General features: G+C 45.1%; 1 protein-coding gene across 1 annotated transcript in view; it reads left to right on the forward strand.

Annotated features, from left to right (window-relative positions):
* Positions 1–1,915: 1,915 nt before the first annotated feature.
* The window catches only part of LOC135567512 (GTPase IMAP family member 7-like), a 45,531-nt gene continuing 29,587 nt past the window's right edge, over positions 1,916–17,859 (forward strand). Inside the window, exon 1 of the mRNA XM_065014876.1 lies at positions 1,916–1,993. The gene's annotated coding sequence lies outside the window, so the exon portion shown is untranslated. The remainder of the gene's footprint in view (positions 1,994–17,859) is intronic.

A 17,859-nucleotide genomic window follows, 5' to 3' on the forward strand; every position in this document is an offset into this window, starting at 1 on the left:
GCAGCTCCAGTAGTAGTTCCTGTTACAGGTGTTTTAACAGGGTATTTTCATGGTTCAATGCCTTTTAAAACACTGAAAGACCCTGGCATATAAAGATATGGAAGATAAGAGGTTGGAGTGGGGAAAACACTCAGAGTGGTTTAAGTGTAGCAGTAGAGTAGATTAATGCTGTACAATGAGAATCAACAGACGTCAGATACACTGAGTGCAAACACACGTCCTTTCTTTTTACATACAACATGATTGGTTACACTTTACTTGACATCCAGTGTCATAACAGGTTATAATACGGTCATAATCATGTCTTAATATGTCATAACAGGTTATAACACGTCATAGTCATAACAGGTTATAACACATCATAACAATGTCTTAATATGTCATAACAGGTTATAACACATCATAATCATGTCTTAATATGTCATAACAGGTTACAACACGTCATAATATGTCATAACAGGTTACAACACGTCATAATATGTCATAACAGGTTACAACACGTCATAATATGTCATAACAGGTTACAACACATCATAATATGTCATAACAGGTTACAACACGTCATAATATGTCATAACAGGTTACAACACGTCATAATATGTCATAACAGGTTATAACACATCATAATCATGTCTTAATATGTCATAACAGGTTACAACATGTCATAATATGTCATAACAGGTTACAACACATCATAATATGTCATAACAGGTTATAACACGTCATAATATGTCATAACAGGTTATAACACGTCATAATATGTCATAACAGGTTATAACACATCTTAATATGTCATAACAGGTTATAACACGTCATAATCATGTCTTAATATGTCATAACAGGTTACAACACGTCATAATATGTCATAACAGGTTACAACACGTCATAATATGTCATAACAGGTTATAACACATCATAATATGTCATAACAGGTTATAACACGTCATAATATGTCATAACAGGTTATAACACATCTTAATATGTCATAACAGGTTATAACACATCTTAATATGTCATAACAGGATATAACACGTCAATCATGTCTTAAGGCCAGGCACCACAGGCTAATAGGGATTTTTGTTTGTTTACTCTCATCAGGCTGACACTTTACAAGTTCAAAGTAAACATATATGGAAGTTTTTATTTATTTTTAAATTAAAACCTCATTAAATATGTGCTATTATGTAAATTACGAGAATCCGTTTTTCAACACATTGCTTCAAGGCAGAATGTTGTTGTTTTGTTTTATTGGGAGACACTCAATGGTGATAAACTGTTATAGAACAGTTTATCAAACAATAGTAATTTCATGGAATTAGTTAAAAACACAATTCACATGTATGACGGGTGCATATTTAGCATATATTTTACAGTCATAGCTATGTCATAACAGCTGACATAATGTGTCATAACCTGTCATAATATGGTCATAACACTGTCATGACATATATTTAGACCTGTTTGTGACATATATTGCATTATTTTATGGTTGGTTATGACACCTACATAAGAGTCAAACCCTACAGAACCTACCACTGTAGTTATTTTATGGTTGGTTATGACACCTACATAAGAGTCAAACCCTACAGAACCTACCACTGTAGTTATTTTATGGCTGGTTATGACACCTACATAAGAGTCAAACCCTACAGAACCTACCACTGTAGTTATTTTATGGCTGGTTATGACACCTACATAAGAGTCAAACCCTACAGAACCTACCACTGTAGTTATTTTATGGCTGGTTATGACACCTACATAATAGTCTCTCATTGGCTAGAAGTGATTAGTTGCTGGGAAAATGAAACTTAACAGAATGTAAGGTGCAGTACATTGGGCGCTTTAGTTTTGCATGAGTTTTAAACCATTCCATTGGTCGAGGTAAATCTCCACCCACCTGGGGCATCTGCTATGCAAAACCAGCAGGACCACTGCTTCAGATCTCTCTGTGACAACAGCAGACAACAATATACAGATCAGTGCAACACTATAAGTGAGGTATACTGGACCTTGTTTAGTGCACAGATGCAGTATACTGGACCTTGTTTAGTGCAGAGATAGTGCAGTATACTGGACCTTGTTTAGTGCAGAGATAGTGCAGTATACTGTACCTTGTTTAGTGCAGAGATAGTGCAGTATACTGGACCTTGTTTAGTGCAGAGATAGTGCAGTATACTGGACCTTGTTTAGTGCAGAGATAGTGCAGTATACTTACCTTGTTTAGTGCAGAGATAGTGCAGTATACTGTACCTTGATTAGTGCAGAGATAGTGCAGTATACTGGACCTTGTTTAGTAGTGCAGTATACTGGACCTTGTTTAGTGCACAGATAGTGCAGTATACTGGACCTTGTTTAGTGCACAGATAGTGCAGTATACTGGACCTTGTTTAGTGCACAGATAGTGCAGTATACTGGACCTTGTTTAGTGCACAGATAGTGCAGTATACTGGACCTTGTTTAGTGCAGAGATAGTGCAGTATACTGTACCTTGTTTAGTGCAGAGATAGTGCAGTATACTGTACCTTGTTTAGTGCAGAGATAGTGCAGTATACTGTACCTTGTTTAGTGCAGAGATAGTGCAGTATACTGTACCTTGTTTAGTGCAGAGATAGTGCAGTATACTGGACCTTGTTTAGTGCAGAGATAGTGCAGTATACTGGACCTTGTTTAGTGCACAGATAGTGCAGTATACTGGTTGTTGCTGTGAGGGAAACACCTGCAGGTTTTTGTCAGTACTGACTAAGGTCGCATTCCACTGCTTAGAGGTTGCATGCATCAACCAATGGTTGACTGATAGATCATCATGCTAAAACACATGATGTGGTCAGCTGATATGTAAAATACCTATCCAGGTGTTGTAAGATCTGGCGTCAGCAATGTCTGAACAGAGGAACACTGTGCTTTGTGTTCTGACACCTGATTTACACATTTAGCACTGGTTTCAGTTATACTGATTCCACTTAATTATTGTCTGAACTGTTCCTGTCTGTCTACACAGTAGATGTGATGTTTGATGGTAATGGAACACGACCTCTAACTGGTCTATCTGGTCTTAACAGCAGCAGACAGGCAGCGGTAGAATAATAACCATGTTTAGAATGTCACACGACCTCTAAATCAAATCAAATCAAATCAAATTGTATTTGTCACATACACATGGTTAGCAGATGTTAGTGCGAGTGTAGCGAAGTGCTTGTGCTTCTAGTTCCGACAATGCAGTAATAACCAACAAGTAATCTAGCTAACAATTCCAAAACTACTACCTTATAGACACAAGTGTAAGGGGATAAAGAATATGTACATAAGATATATGAATGAGTGATGGTACAGAGCGGCATAGGCAAGATACAGTAGATGGTATTGAGTGCAGTATATACATATGAGATGAGTATGTAAACAAAGTGGCATAGTTAAAGTGGCTAGTGATACATGTATTACATAAGGATGCAGTAGATGATATAGAGTACAGTATATACGTATACATATGAGATGAATAATGTAGGGTATGTAAACATTATATTAGGTAGCATTGTTTAAAGTGGCTAGTGATATATTTTACATCATTTCCCATCAATTCCCATTATTAAAGTGGCTGGAGTTGAGTCAGTGTGTTGGCAGCAGCCACTCAATGTTAGTGGTGGCTGTTTAACAGTCTGATGGCCTTGAGATAGAAGCTGTTTTCAGTCTCTCGGTCCCAGCTTTGATGCACCTGTACTGACCTCGCCTTCTGGATGATAGCGGGGTGAACAGGCAGTGGCTCGGTGGTTGTTGTCCTTGATGATCTTTATGGCCTTCCTGTGACATCGGGTGGTGTAGGTGTCCTGGAGGGCAGGTAGTTTGCCCCGGTGATGCGTTGTGCAGACTTCACTACCCTCTGGAGAGCCTTACGGTTGTGGGCGGAGCAGTTGCCGTACTAGGCGGTGATACAGCCCGACAGGATGCTCTCGATTGTGCATCTGTAGAAGTTTGTGAGTGCTTTGGTGACAAGCAGTTTTTTCTTCAGCCTCCTGAGGTTGAAGAGGCGCTGCTGCGCCTTCTTCACGATGCTGTCTGTGTGGGTGGACCAATTCAGTTTGTCTGTGATGTGTACGAGGAACTTAAAACTTACTACCCTCTCCACTACTGTTCCATCGATGTGGATAGGGGGTGTTCCCTCTGCTGTTTCCTGAAGTCCACAATCATCTCCTTAGTTTTGTTGACGTTGAGTGTGAGGTTATTTTCCTGACACCACACTCCGAGGGCCCTCACCTCCTCCCTGTAGGCCGTCTCGTCGTTGTTGGTAATCAAGCCTACCACTGTTGTGTCGTCCGCAAACTTGATGATTGAGTTGGAGGCGTGCGTGGCCACGCAGTCGTGGGTGAACAGGGAGTATAGGAGAGGGCTCAGAACGCACCCTCGTAGGGCCCCGGTGTTGAGGATCAGCGGGGTGGAGATGTTGTTGCCTACCCTCACCACCTGGGGGCGGCCCATCAGGAAGTCCAGTACCCAGTTGCACAGGGCAGGGTCGAGACCCAGGGTCTCACCCATTCTCACATAGGTATTCCTCTTGTCCAGATGGGTTAGGGCAGTGTGCAGTGTGGTTGAGATTGCATCGTCTGTGGACCTATTGGGGCGGTAAGCAAATTGGAGTGGGTCTAGGGTGTCAGTTAGGGTGGAGGTGATATGGTCCTTGACTAGTCTCTCAAAGCACTTCATAATGACAGAAGTGAGTGCTACGGGGCGGTAGTCGTTTAGCTCAGTTACCTTAGCTTTCTTGGGAACAGGAACAATGGTGGCCCTCTTGAAGCTGGTGGGAACAACAGACTGGGATAGGGATTGATTGAATATGTCCGTAAACACACCAGCCAGCTGATCTGCGCATGCTCTGAGGGCGCGGCTGGAGATGCCGTCTGGGCCTCGTCGGCTGCAGTGAAGAAGAGTCCGCATGTTTTAGTTGCAGGCAGTGTCAGTGGCACTGTATTGTCCTCAAAGCGGGCAAAAAAGTGATTTAGTCTGCCTGGGAGCAAGACATCCTGGTCCGTGACGGTGCTGGTTTTCTTTTTGTAATCCGTGATTGACTGTAGACCCTGCCACATACCTCTTGTGTCTGAGCCGTTGAATTGAGATTCTACTTTGTCTCTACACTGACGCTTAGCTTGTTTGATTGCCTTGCGGAGGGAATAGTTACACTGTTTGTATTCGGTCATGTTTCCAGTCACCTTGCCCTGATTAAAAGCAGTGGTTCGCGCTTTCAATTTCACGCGAATGCTGCCATCAATCCACGGTTTCTGGTTTGTGAATGTTTTAATCGTTGCTATGGGAACGACATCTTCAACGCACGTTCTAATGAACTCGCACACCGAATCAGCGTATTCGTCAATGTTGTCGTCTGACGCAATACGGAACATATCCCAGTCCACGTGATGGAAGCAGTCTTGGAGTGTGGAATCAGATTGGTCGGACCAGCGTTGAACAGACCTCAGCGCGGGAGCTTCTTGTTTTAGTTTCTGTCTGTAGGCAGGGATCAACAAAATGGAGTCGTGGTCAGCTTTTCCGAAAGGAGGGCGGGGCACGGCCTTATATGCGTCGCGGAAGTTGGAATAGCAATGATCCAAGGTTTTTCTAGCCTTGGTTGCGCAATCGATATGCTGATAACATTTAGGGAGTCTTGTTTTCAGATTAGCCTTGTTAAAATCCCCAGCTACAATGAATGCAGCCTCCGGATATATGGATTCCAGTTTGCAAAGAGTCAAATAAAGTTTGTTCAGGGCCATCGATGTGTCTGCTTTGGGGGGAATATATACGGCTGTGATTATAATCGAAGAGAATTCCCTTGGTAGATAATGCGGTCTACATTTGATTGTGAGGAATTCTAAATCAGGTGAACAGAAGGACTTGAGTACCTGTATGTTGTCATGATCACACCACGTCACGTTAACCATAAAGCATACGCCCCCGCTACTCTTCTTACCAGAAAGATGTTTGATTCTGTCGGCGCGATGCATGGAGAAACCAGCTGGCTGCACCGTCTCCAATAGCGTCTCTCCAGTGAGCCATGTTTCCGTGAAGCAAAGAACGTTACAGTCTCTGATGTCCCTCTGGAATGCTACCCTTGCTCGGATTTCATCAACCTTGTTGTCAAGAGACTGGACATTTGAGAGGAGAATGCTAGGGAGTGGTGCACGATGTGCCCGTCTCCGGAGCCTGACCAGTCTGGTCTATCTGGTCTTAACAGCAGCAGCCAGGCAATGGTAGAATAATAACCATGTTTAGAATATCATTTGACACGCCCTATATGAGTACATTATCTACGCCTGTTACGGTTTTCTTCGGGTGAAAGAGAGTCGGACCAAAATGCAGCGTGGTAATTTTGATACATGTTTAATAAACGAATAAACACGAACAATACAAAAACAAGAAACGTAACGCGAAAACCTATACAGTCTGTCTGGTGCAAACACACACAGAGACATGAACAATCACCCACGAAACACTCAAAGAATATAGCTGCCTAAATATGGTTCCCAATCAGAGACAACGATAATCACCTGCCTCTGATTGAGAACCGCCTCAGGCAACCATAGACTTTACTAGACAACCCTACTAAGCCACAATCCCAATACCTACTAAAACCCCAATACAAAAACACAACACATAAATAAACCCATGTCACACCCTGGCCTAACCAAATAAAGAAAGAAAACACAAAATAATAAGACCAGGGCGTGACAGAACCCCCCCCAAGGTGGCGGACGGGTGGGCGTCTGTCTACGGTGGCGGCTCCGGCTCGGGACGTGGACCCCACTCCAACCAAGTCTTAGTCCCCTTGTAATACGTCCTTAAATTAGCGACCCTCGCCGCCGACCTTGGCCTAATAACCCTCACCGAGGACCCCACTGGACTGAGGGGCAGCTCGGGACTGAGGTAGCTCGGGACTGAGGGGAAGCTCGGGACTGAGGGGTAGTGTATGTATCCAGTGGGGTGTGTGTATTATGGGTAGTGTATGTTCTTGTGGGGTGTATGTATTATGGGTAGTGTATGTTCTTGTGGGATGTATGTATTATGGGTAGTGTATGTTCTTGTGGGGTGTATGTATTATGGGTAGTGTATGTTCTTGTGGGGTGTATGTATTATGGGTAGTTTATGTTCTTGTGGGGTGTATGTATTATGGGTAGTGGGTACTGGCTGTATAGGGATATAAAGCATGTATTAAATGGTAGTGTATGTTCTTGTGGGGTGTATGTATTATAGGTAGTGTATGTTCTTGTGGGGTGTATGTATTATGGGTAGTGTATGTTCTTGTGGGGTGTATGTATTATGGGTAGTGTATGTTCTTGTGGGGTGTATGTATTATGGGTAGTGTATGTTCTTGTGGGGTGTATGTATTATGGGTAGTGTATGTTCTTGTGGGGTGTATGTATTATGGGTAGTGTATGTTCTTGTGGGGTGTATGTATTATGGGTAGTGTATGTATCCAGTGGGGATACATAGCATGTATTAAATGGTAGTGTATGTTCTTGTGGGGTGTATGTATTATGGGTAGTGTATGTTCTTGTGGGGTGTATGTATTATGGGTAGTGTATGTTCTTGTGGGGTGTATGTATTATGGGTACTGCCTGTTTTTTTTATTTTTTTATTTCACCTTTATTTAACCAGGTAGGCTAGTTGAGAACAAGTTCTCATTTGCAACTGCGACCTGGCCAAGATAAAGCATAGCAGTGTGAACAGACAACACAGAGTTACACATGGAGTAAACAATTAACAAGTCAATAACACAGTAGAAAAAAAAAATGGGCAGTGTGCAAAAGGCATGAGGAGGTAGGCGAATAATACAATTTTGCAGATTAACACTGGGGTGATAAATGATCAGATGGTCATGTACAGGTAGAGATATTGGTGTGCAAAAGAGCAGAAAAGTAAATAAAATTTAAAAAAAAAAAACAGTATAAAAACAGTATGGGAATGAGGTAGGTGAAAATGGGTGGGCTATTTACCAATAGACTATGTACAGCTGCAGCGATCGGTTAGCTGCTCGGATAGCTGATGTTTGAAGTTGGTGAGGGAGATAAAAGTCTCCAACTTCAGCGATTTTTGCAGTTCGTTCCAGTCACAGGCAGCAGAGTACTGGAACGAAAGGCGGCCAAATGAGGTGTTGGCTTTAGGGATGATCAGTGAGATACACCTGCTGGAGCGTGTGCTACGGATGGGTGTTGCCATCGTGACCAGTGAACTGAGATAAGGCGGAGCTTTACCTAGCATGGACTTGTAGATGACCTGGAGCCAGTGGGTCTGGCGACGAATATGTAGCGAGGGCCAGCCGACTAGAGCATACAAGTCGCAGTGGTGGGTGGTATAAGGTGCTTTGGTGACAAAACGGATGGCACTATGATAGACTGCATCCAGTTTGCTGAGTAGAGTGTTGGAAGCCATTTTGTAGATGACATCGCGAAATCGAGGATCGGTAGGATAGTCAGTTTTACTAGGGTAAGCTTGGCGGCATGAGTGAAGGAGGCTTTGTTGCGGAATAGAAAGCCGACTCTTGATTTGATTTTCGATTGGAGATGTTTGATGTGAGTCTGGAAGGAGAGTTTGCAGTCTAGCCAGACACCTAGGTACTTATAGATGTCCACATATTCAAGGTCGGAACCATCCAGGGTGGTGATGCTAGTCGGGCATGCGGGTGCAGGCAGCGATCGGTTGAAAAGCATGCATTTGGTTTTACTCGCGTTTAAGAGCAGTTGGAGGCCACTGAAGGAGTGCTGTATGGCATTGAAGCTCGTTTGGAGGTTAGATAGCACAGTGTCCAATGACGGGCCGAAAGTATATAGAATGGTGTCGTCTGCGTAGAGGTGGATCAGGGAATCGCCCGCAGCAAGAGCAACATCATTGATATATACAGAGAAAAAAGAGTCGGCCCGAGAATTGAACCCTGTGGCACCCCCATAGAGACTGCCAGAGGACCGGACAGCATGCCCTCCGATTTGACACACTGAACTCTGTCTGCAAAGTAATTGGTGAACCAGGCAAGGCAGTCATCCGAGAAACCGAGGCTATTGAGTCTGCCGATAAGAATATGGTGATTGACAGAGTCGAAAGCCTTGGCGAGGTCGATGAAGACGGCTGCACAGTACTGTCTTTTATCGATGGCGGTTATGATATCGTTTAGTACCTTGAGCGTGGCTGAGGTGCACCCGTGACCGGCTCGGAAACCAGATTGCACAGCGGAGAAGGTACGGTGGGATTCGAGATGGTCAGTGACCTGTTTGTTGACTTGGCTTTCGAAGACCTTAGATAGGCAGGGCAGGATGGATATAGGTCTATAGCAGTTTGGGTCCAGGGTGTCTCCCCCTTTGAAGAGGGGGATGACTGCGGCAGCTTTCCAATCCTTGGGGATCTCAGACGATATGAAAGAGAGGTTGAACAGGCTGGTAATAGGGGTTGCGACAATGGCGGCAGATAGTTTCAGAAATAGAGGGTCCAGATTGTCAAGCCCAGCTGATTTGTACGGGTCTAGGTTTTGCAGCTCTTTCAGAACATCTGCTATCTGGATTTGGGTAAAGGAGAACCTGGAGAGGCTTGGGCGAGGAGCTGCGGGGGGGGGCGGAGCTGTTGGCCGAGGTTGGAGTAGCCAGGCGGAAGGCATGGCCAGCCGTTGAGAAGTGCTTATTGAAGCTTTCGATAATCGTGGATTTATCGGTGGAGACCGTGTTACCTAGCCTCAGTGCAGTGGGCAGCTGGGAGGAGGTGCTCTTGTTCTCCATGGACTTCACAGTGTCCCAGAACTTTTTGGAGTTGGAGCTACAGGATGCAAACTTCTGCCTGAAGAAGCTGGCCTTAGCTTTCCTGACTGACTGCGTGTATTGGTTCCTGACTTCCCTGAACAGTTGCATATCACGGGGGCTATTCGATGCTATTGCAGTCCGCCACAGGATGTTTTTGTGCTGGTCGAGGGCAGTCAGGTCTGGAGTGAACCAAGGGCTGTATCTGTTCTTGGTTCTGCATTTTTTGAACGGAGCATGCTTATCTAAAATGGTGAGGAAGTTACTTTTAAAGAATGACCAGGCATCCTCAACTGACGGGATGAGGTCAATGTCCTTCCAGGATACCGGGCCAGGTCGATTAGAAAGGCCTGCTCACAGAAGTTTTTTAGGGAGCGTTTGACAGTGATGAGGGTGGTCGTTTGACTTCGGCTCCGTGGCGGATACAGGCAATGAGGCAGTGATCGCTGAGATCCTGGTTGAAGACAGCGGAGGTGTATTTGGAGGGCCAGTTGGTCAGGATGACGTCTATGAGGGTGCCCTTGTTTACAGAGTTAGGGTTGTACCTGGTGGGTTCCTTGATGATTTGAGTGAGATTGAGGGCATCTAGCTTACATTGTAGGACTGCCGGGGTGTTAAGCATATCCCAGTTTAGGTCACTTAACAGAACAAACTCTGAAGCTAGATGGGGCGATCAATTCACAAATGGTGTCAGGGCACAGCTGGGAGCTGAGGGTGGCCGGTAGCAGGCGGCAACAGTGAGAGACTTATTTCTGGAGAGGGTAATTTTCAAAATTAGTAGTTCGAACTGTTTGGGTATGGACCTGGAAAGTATGACATTACTTTGCAGGCTATCTCTGCAGTAGACTGCAACTCCGCCCCCTTTGGTAGTTCTATCTTGACGGAAGATGTTATAGTTGGGTATGGAAATCTCTGAATTTTTGGTGGCCTTCCTGAGCCAGGATTCAGACACTGCAAGGACATCAGGGTTAGCAGAGTGTGCTAAAGCAGTGAGTAAAACAAACTTAGGGAGGAGGCTTCTGATGTTGACATGCATAAAACCAAGGCTTTTCGATCACAGAAGTCAACAAATGAGGGTACCTGGGGACATGCAGGGCCTGGGTTTACCTCCACATCACCCGCGGAACAGAGAAGGAGTAGTATGAGGGTGCGGCTAAAGGCTATCAAAACTGGTCGCCTAGAGCGTTGGGGGCAGAGGATAAGAGGAGCAGGTTTCTGGGCATGGTAGAATATATTCAGGGCATAATGCGCAGACAGGGGTATGGTGGGGTGCGGGTACAGCGGAGGTAAGCCCAGGCACTGGGTGATGATGAGACAGGTTGTATCTCTGGACATGCTGGTTGTAATGGGTGAGGTCACCGCATGTGTGGGAGGTGGGACAAAGGAGGTAACAGGGGTATGCAGAGTGTGCTAAAGCAGTGAGTAAAACAAACTTAGGGAGGAGGCTTCTGATGTTGACATGCATAAAACCAAGGCTTTTTCGATCACAGAAGTCAACAAATGAGGGTACCTGGGGACATGCAGGGCCTGGGTTTACCTCCACATCACCCGCGGAACAGAGAAGGAGTAGTATGAGGGTGCGGCTAAAGGCTATCAAAACTGGTCGCCTAGAGCGTTGGGGGCAGAGGATAAGAGGAGCAGGTTTCTGGGCATGGTAGAATATATTCAGGGCATAATGCGCAGACAGGGGTATGGTGGGGTGCGGGTACAGCGGAGGTAAGCCCAGGCACTGGGTGATGATGAGACAGGTTGTATCTCTGGACATGCTGGTTGTAATGGGTGAGGTCACCGCATGTGTGGGAGGTGGGACAAAGGAGGTAACAGGGGTATGCAGAGTGGGTCTAGGGGCTCCATTGTGAACTAAAACAATTATAACTAACCTGAACAACAGTATACAAGGCATATTGACATCTGAGAGAGACATACAGCGAGGCATACAGTAATCACAGGTGTTGAATTTGGAAAGCTAGCTAAAAACAGTAGGCGAGGCTAATCCGCTAGCACAACAAACAGCAGGTAAAATGGCGTTGACTAGGCAACGGGGCCGACAGGTAAGACAAACAAGCAGAAAGGAGTACCGTGATTAATGAACAGTCCAGCGTGCGTCAGCTATGTAGCCAAGAGATCAGTGTCCAGGGGCAGCGGTGGATGGGCAGGGGGCTGGGCTGGCGAGTGTTATCCAGGTTTTTTTTTTAAACTAACAATGACTAACTAGCTTGTAGCTAGTTAGCTGGTTAGCGTCTGGAGGTTCTTGAGTGTGTCATAAAAATAAGAGTAAAAGTAATAGCGATTCCGTATCACATTGGGTGAGGCAGGTTTCCGGAAGGTATAAACAAATTAAAAATCAAAAAAGAGATAGAAAGTAAATGGGGTCAGAGAGTGATTGGGACGCGGTGGTTCAGACGGTTAGCAGGCCTGTGCTAACAAGCTAACAGTTCGTAGGCCCGAGCTAGACAAGGTAGCAGTTAGCGGACCGGAGCTTGACAAGCTAGCCGTTAGCAGGCCGAATTAGCAAGCAGGGAGATAGCGAGGGCTAGAGAGTTAACCTTTGGGGACGTCGCGATGGGGTGAGTCTGTTTATTCCTCTTCATGCGGTGAGCTGGAGATACAGCGATTCAGAAAGCTCGCGGGCCTTGGCCAGCAGATCGATCTTTGGCGATGTCGCAGCGGAAAAGCCTGTTGAAACCCCCTCGGACGATTATGTTGCCGGACCAGTCGTGATGGATCGGCGGGGCTCCGTGTCGGCAGTAGAGGGTCAGTAGAGGGTCCAGGCCAATTGGCAAATTAGGTATTTTTGGACCTCTTCGGCTAGTCGGGAGATGGGCTTAGCTCCAGGCTAGCTCCAGGCTAACTGGTGCTTGCTCTGGGACAGAGACGTTAGCCAGGAGTAGCCACTCGGATTGCAGCTAGCTATTTACGATGATCCGGTATAAAGGTTCAGAGCTTGCGGTAGGAATCCGGAGATGTGGTAGAGAAAAAGCAGTCTGATATGCTTTGGGTAGATGTCGCGCTGGTGTCCTAGTTAGCGTTGAAGACCGCTAGCAGTGGCTAGCTAGTAGCTAGTTAGCGGCTAGCTTCTGATGAGGGTTCCGATTCTAAAGTATAGAAAAAGCAGATCCGTACCACATTGGGTGATGCGGGTTGCAGGAGAGTATATTCAGCCTGTAGTTGGAAAGTGAGATTAAAATATGTACGAAATATATACAGAAAAAAAAAACGAGGAAAAACTATATTTACACTATACAGGACGGGACAAGACAAAACACACGTCCGACTGCTACGCCATCTTGGATCACATATATCCCTGTATAGGGATATAAAACACAACTGTTGTTATGAATACTCCTGTTTCCAGTTGTTTTACATCCTGATACAGTCTTTGAATTTTTTTTCCCAGATTGCATAGTAGCTTAAAAAAACGTTTTTACAGCAGGATTTATTTTTGTGTTAACTCGCAATTTAAATCACAACAATTGCAGCACCTGTCTTTCTGTCTACAAAATAATTCAGTGGAATGTGTGTGTTCAGTCGATGTGCTTAAGGGCTGTATTCAATCTGGGCGGCTGAAGATCCGTGCTATAGTGGGATTCAAATTCAGAGAATTTCATGCAAATAAAAATGGTAAAACATTTAAAGTTGTCCTTTTTGAGATAAAAACGATACTAAATATATACTGTAAAATACACTGTTTTGCAGTGAAGGTCTACAGTAGCCTCAACAGCATTCTGTAGGGTAGCACCATGGTGTAGCCAGAGGACAGCTAGCTTCCGTCCTCTGGGTACATTGACTTCAATACAAAACCTAGGAGGTTCATGCTTCTCACCCCCTTCCATAGACTTACACAGTAATTATGACAACTTCCGGGGAACATCCTCCAACCTATCAGAGCTCTTGCAGCCTGAACTAACATGTGGTCCACCCAATCAAAGGATCAGAGAATGAATCCAGTACTGAAAGCATAAGCTACAGGTAAAATGTGTATAATATGTGGTGAGTAGTTGACTCGAAGAGAGAGGAAGTTAATAGCTGAACAGTTTTGAACAAATTAATTTCTTCCAAAATTAAGGAGAAGCAAAAGAGAGAGAGAGACAAAAAAAAATTCCACTTACTTAGTTTGTAAATGCAGCTATCTAGTTTAGCCTACTGACAACACCCTGCTCAAACAGAGGGGTGCTATGCTAGCTAGCTGGCTATAACAGAGGGGTGCTATGCTAGCTAGCTGGCTATAACAGAGGGGTGCTATGTTAGCTAGCTGGCTATATAACAGATGGGTGCTATGTTAGCTAGCTGGCTATAACAGAGGGGTGCTATGTTAGCTAGCTGGCTATAACAGATGGGTGCTATGTTAGCTAGCTGGCTATAAAAGAGGGGTGCTATGTTAGCTAGCTGGCTATAACAGAGGGGTGCTATGTTAGCTAGCTGGCTATAATAGAGGGGTGCTATGTTAGCTAGCTGGCTATAACAGAGGGGTGCTATGTTAGCTAGCTGGCTATAACAGAATGGTGCTATGTTAGCTAGCTGGCTATAACAGAGGGGTGCTATGTTAGCTAGCTGGCTATAAGAGAGGGGTGCTATGTTAGCTAGCTGGCTATAAGAGAGGGGTGCTATGTTAGCTAGCTGGCTATAACAGAGGGGTGATATGTTAGCTAGCTGGCTATAACAGAGGGGTGCTATGATAGCTAGCTGGCTATAACAGAGGGGTGCTATGTTAGCTAGCTGGCTATAACAGAGGGGTGCTATGTTAGCTAGCTGGCTATAACAGAGGGGTGCTATGTTAGCTAGCTGGCTATAACAGAATGGTGCTATGTTAGCTAGCTGGCTATAACAGAGGGGTGCTATGTTAGCTAGCTGGCTATAACAGAGGGGTGCTATGTTAGCTAGCTGGCTATAACAGAAGGGTGCTATTTTAGCTCGCTGGCTATGATTATCCAACTCAACACTGCAACTCTTCTAAGGTAAGCTTTTGGTTTTTACTAATTTATTGCCACCGGGACCCAACGGTGTAAGTGCTAAACTACTTACTGACTGTACACTGTAACATTACTGCGTGATTGTAGCAGGTTTACTAACACTTTAGTTCTATTAGCTATGTTAACTATGATGTTACTTTAGCTGATATGGTGACAACGATGTAGTCTGTGTGTAACAGTTTGGCTTGGAAAGGTTTTTTCTCCTGGTCACATACAGCAGCGTAGCCTAGTGGTTAGAGTGGTGGACTTGTAACCAGAAGGTCCGCATTGAAGTCCACAGGCAAAGGGGAAATCCCACCTTCCAATGACACTGTCTTGTATCAGATCCAGGATATGCAAGTTCAAGCCCCTGAGCTGACAAGGTACAAATCTGTCGTTTTGCCCCTGAACAGGCAGTTAACCCACTGTCCCTAGGCCATCATTGAAAATAAGAATGTGTTCTTAACTGACTTGCCTGGTTAAATAAAGGTTAAATAAAGGTCCACAGGCAAAGGGGAAATCCCACTGTCCAATGACACTGTCTTGTATCAGATCCAGGATATGGCAGATGATACTGATTCTTAGGTTTTAGACAGAGCCTGTGCTTCAAATTAGTTAGCAATTCAATTAGATGAGACATTTCAAATGTAGCCCAACTTCTTTTATATACAATATTTGCAGATTTGAAGAAAAACGGAGTGTCTGGAGATACCAAGTGGATGGAGACATTTTCAATATTTTCCCCCTATTCTCAACTCTGACTGACGAAGGTGTTGTGGATTTGGATCACATGACCAGGGTGATGTGGATTTGGATCACATGACCAGGGTGATGTGGATATGGATCACATGACCAGGGTGATGTGGATTTGGATCACATGACCAGGGTGATGTGGATATGGATCACATGACCAGGGTGATGTGGATTTGGATCACATGACCAGGGTGATGTGGATTTGGATCACATGACCAGGGTGATGTGGATATGGATCACATGACCAGGGTGATGTGGATATGGATCATTTGCATAAACAGATGGGATCACATCTGGTCAAATTCAATAATTAATTTCCTTCACAATCTGATCCACGCCAGAGAAAGATTTAAAATACATCCCAATGTGTACGGGGCATCACAGCTTGTCACCGGTTCTAGAGGATTAACTATTGGAGCTGTCCTGTGACCAATGCATGCACACTAGTTTTAATGAGATGCTCCTTTCCACATTCTGGCTGTTCAGCAGTGGAGAAAACCCACAACTCAGTTAGTTGGCGGTGAAGATGTTACTTCCCTTTCATTCTACTTCTGGGAGACCAGCTTCTCCTCTCCTGCTGCAACAACATCTAAATATGGCAGCAGACCGTCGGTTGAAAACCGTCTCCACACCACGTGCTCTCACCACTGGTGTCCCCCAGGGCTCTGTTCTAGGCCCTCTCCTATTCTCGCTATACACCAAGTCACTTGGCTCTGTCATAACCTCACATGGTCTCTCCTATCATTGCTATGCAGACGACACACAATTAATCTTCTCCTTTCCCCCTTCTGATGACCAGGTGGCGAATCGCATCTCTGCATGTCTGGCAGACATATCCGTGTGGATGACGGATCACCACCTCAAGCTGAACCTCGGCAAGACGGAGCTGCTCTTCCTCCCGGGAAGGACTGCCCGTTCCATGATCTCGCCATCACGGTTGACAACTCCATTGTGTCCTCCTCCCAGAGCGCTAAGAACCTTGGCGTGATCCTGGACAACACCCTGTCGTTCTCAACTAACATCAAGGCGGTGGCCCGTTCCTGTAGGTTCATGCTCTACAACATCCGCAGAGTACGACCCTGCCTCACACAGGAAGCGGCGCAGGTCCTAATCCAGGCACTTGTCATCTCCCGTCTGGATTACTGCAACTCGCTGTTGGCTGGGCTCCCTGCCTGTGCCATTAAACCCCTACAACTCATCCAGAACGCCGCAGCCCGTCTGGTGTTCAACCTTCCCAAGTTCTCTCACGTCACCCCGCTCCTCCGCTCCCTCCACTGGCTTCCAGTTGAAGCTCGCATCCGCTACAAGACCATGGTGCTTGCCTACGGAGCTGTGAGGGGAACGGCACCTCAGTACCTCCAGGCTCTGATCAGGCCCTACACCCAAACAAGGGCACTGCGTTCATCCACCTCTGGCCTGCTCGCCTCCCTACCACTGAGGAAGTACAGTTCCCGCTCAGCCCAGTCAAAACTGTTCGCTGCTCTGGCCCCCCAATGGTGGAACAAACTCCCTCACGACGCCAGGACAGCGGAGTCAATCACCACCTTCCGGAGACACCTGAAACCCCACCTCTTTAAGGAATACCTAGGATAGGATAAAGTAATCCCTCTCACCCCCTCCCCTGAAAAGATTTAGATGCACTACTGTTCCACTGGAGGTCATAAGGTGAATGCACCAATTTGTAAGTCGCTCTGGATAAGAGCGTCTGCTAAATGACTTAAATGTAAATGTAAATGTAAAACACCGTGAGAATGTCCCTCTCCTCCTTCCCTCCGATGTTTGACATGCTGGTGTTCAAGAGACAGGCACACCCATCTCACTGATTAGGTGAGTCAGACATCTTTTACTATTCCTTATAATGTCTTGTTATTTGTTTATAAATATTCAGTTGTTGTTACATAGTTTGTATTGACAGCACAGGTAAGGTGATTGTGTATAATGATAACATTATTTTAATAACGACCGACTGACCGACTGACCGACCATGATGAAAGCACAGAGAAAGACATGAGAGTAACACAGACAAAATTACAGACAGACAGACAGGCAGGCAGACAGATAGACACAGACAAACCATGAAGGCAGCCAAGTAAACACATAATTCATTAATTTAGTGTAAAGTAAAAAATACAATAAATAAAATGTGTGTTTTTTATGAAGAAAAATGTATTACCAAAGTGGTGCCCAGAGAAAGAAGGCCATGCCTTGCTGGTCCCTAAACTGGTTTAAGAAAGGCTGCAGGAGTGTACCCTTTAGTAGGACAATCATGGTGAGTGATTGACTTTTTTTGTTTAACTCACATTGAACCTAGAGAAAATATCACAAAATATGAACATGTTCCATCTTCTATCTATTAGCTTTTCACAAAGATGATTTTAAAATGTTTGTTTATACATTTA

The sequence above is a fragment of the Oncorhynchus nerka genome, unplaced genomic scaffold (genome assembly GCF_034236695.1).
Source record: "Oncorhynchus nerka isolate Pitt River unplaced genomic scaffold, Oner_Uvic_2.0 unplaced_scaffold_1969, whole genome shotgun sequence".
Classification (NCBI taxonomy): domain Eukaryota; kingdom Metazoa; phylum Chordata; class Actinopteri; order Salmoniformes; family Salmonidae; genus Oncorhynchus; species Oncorhynchus nerka.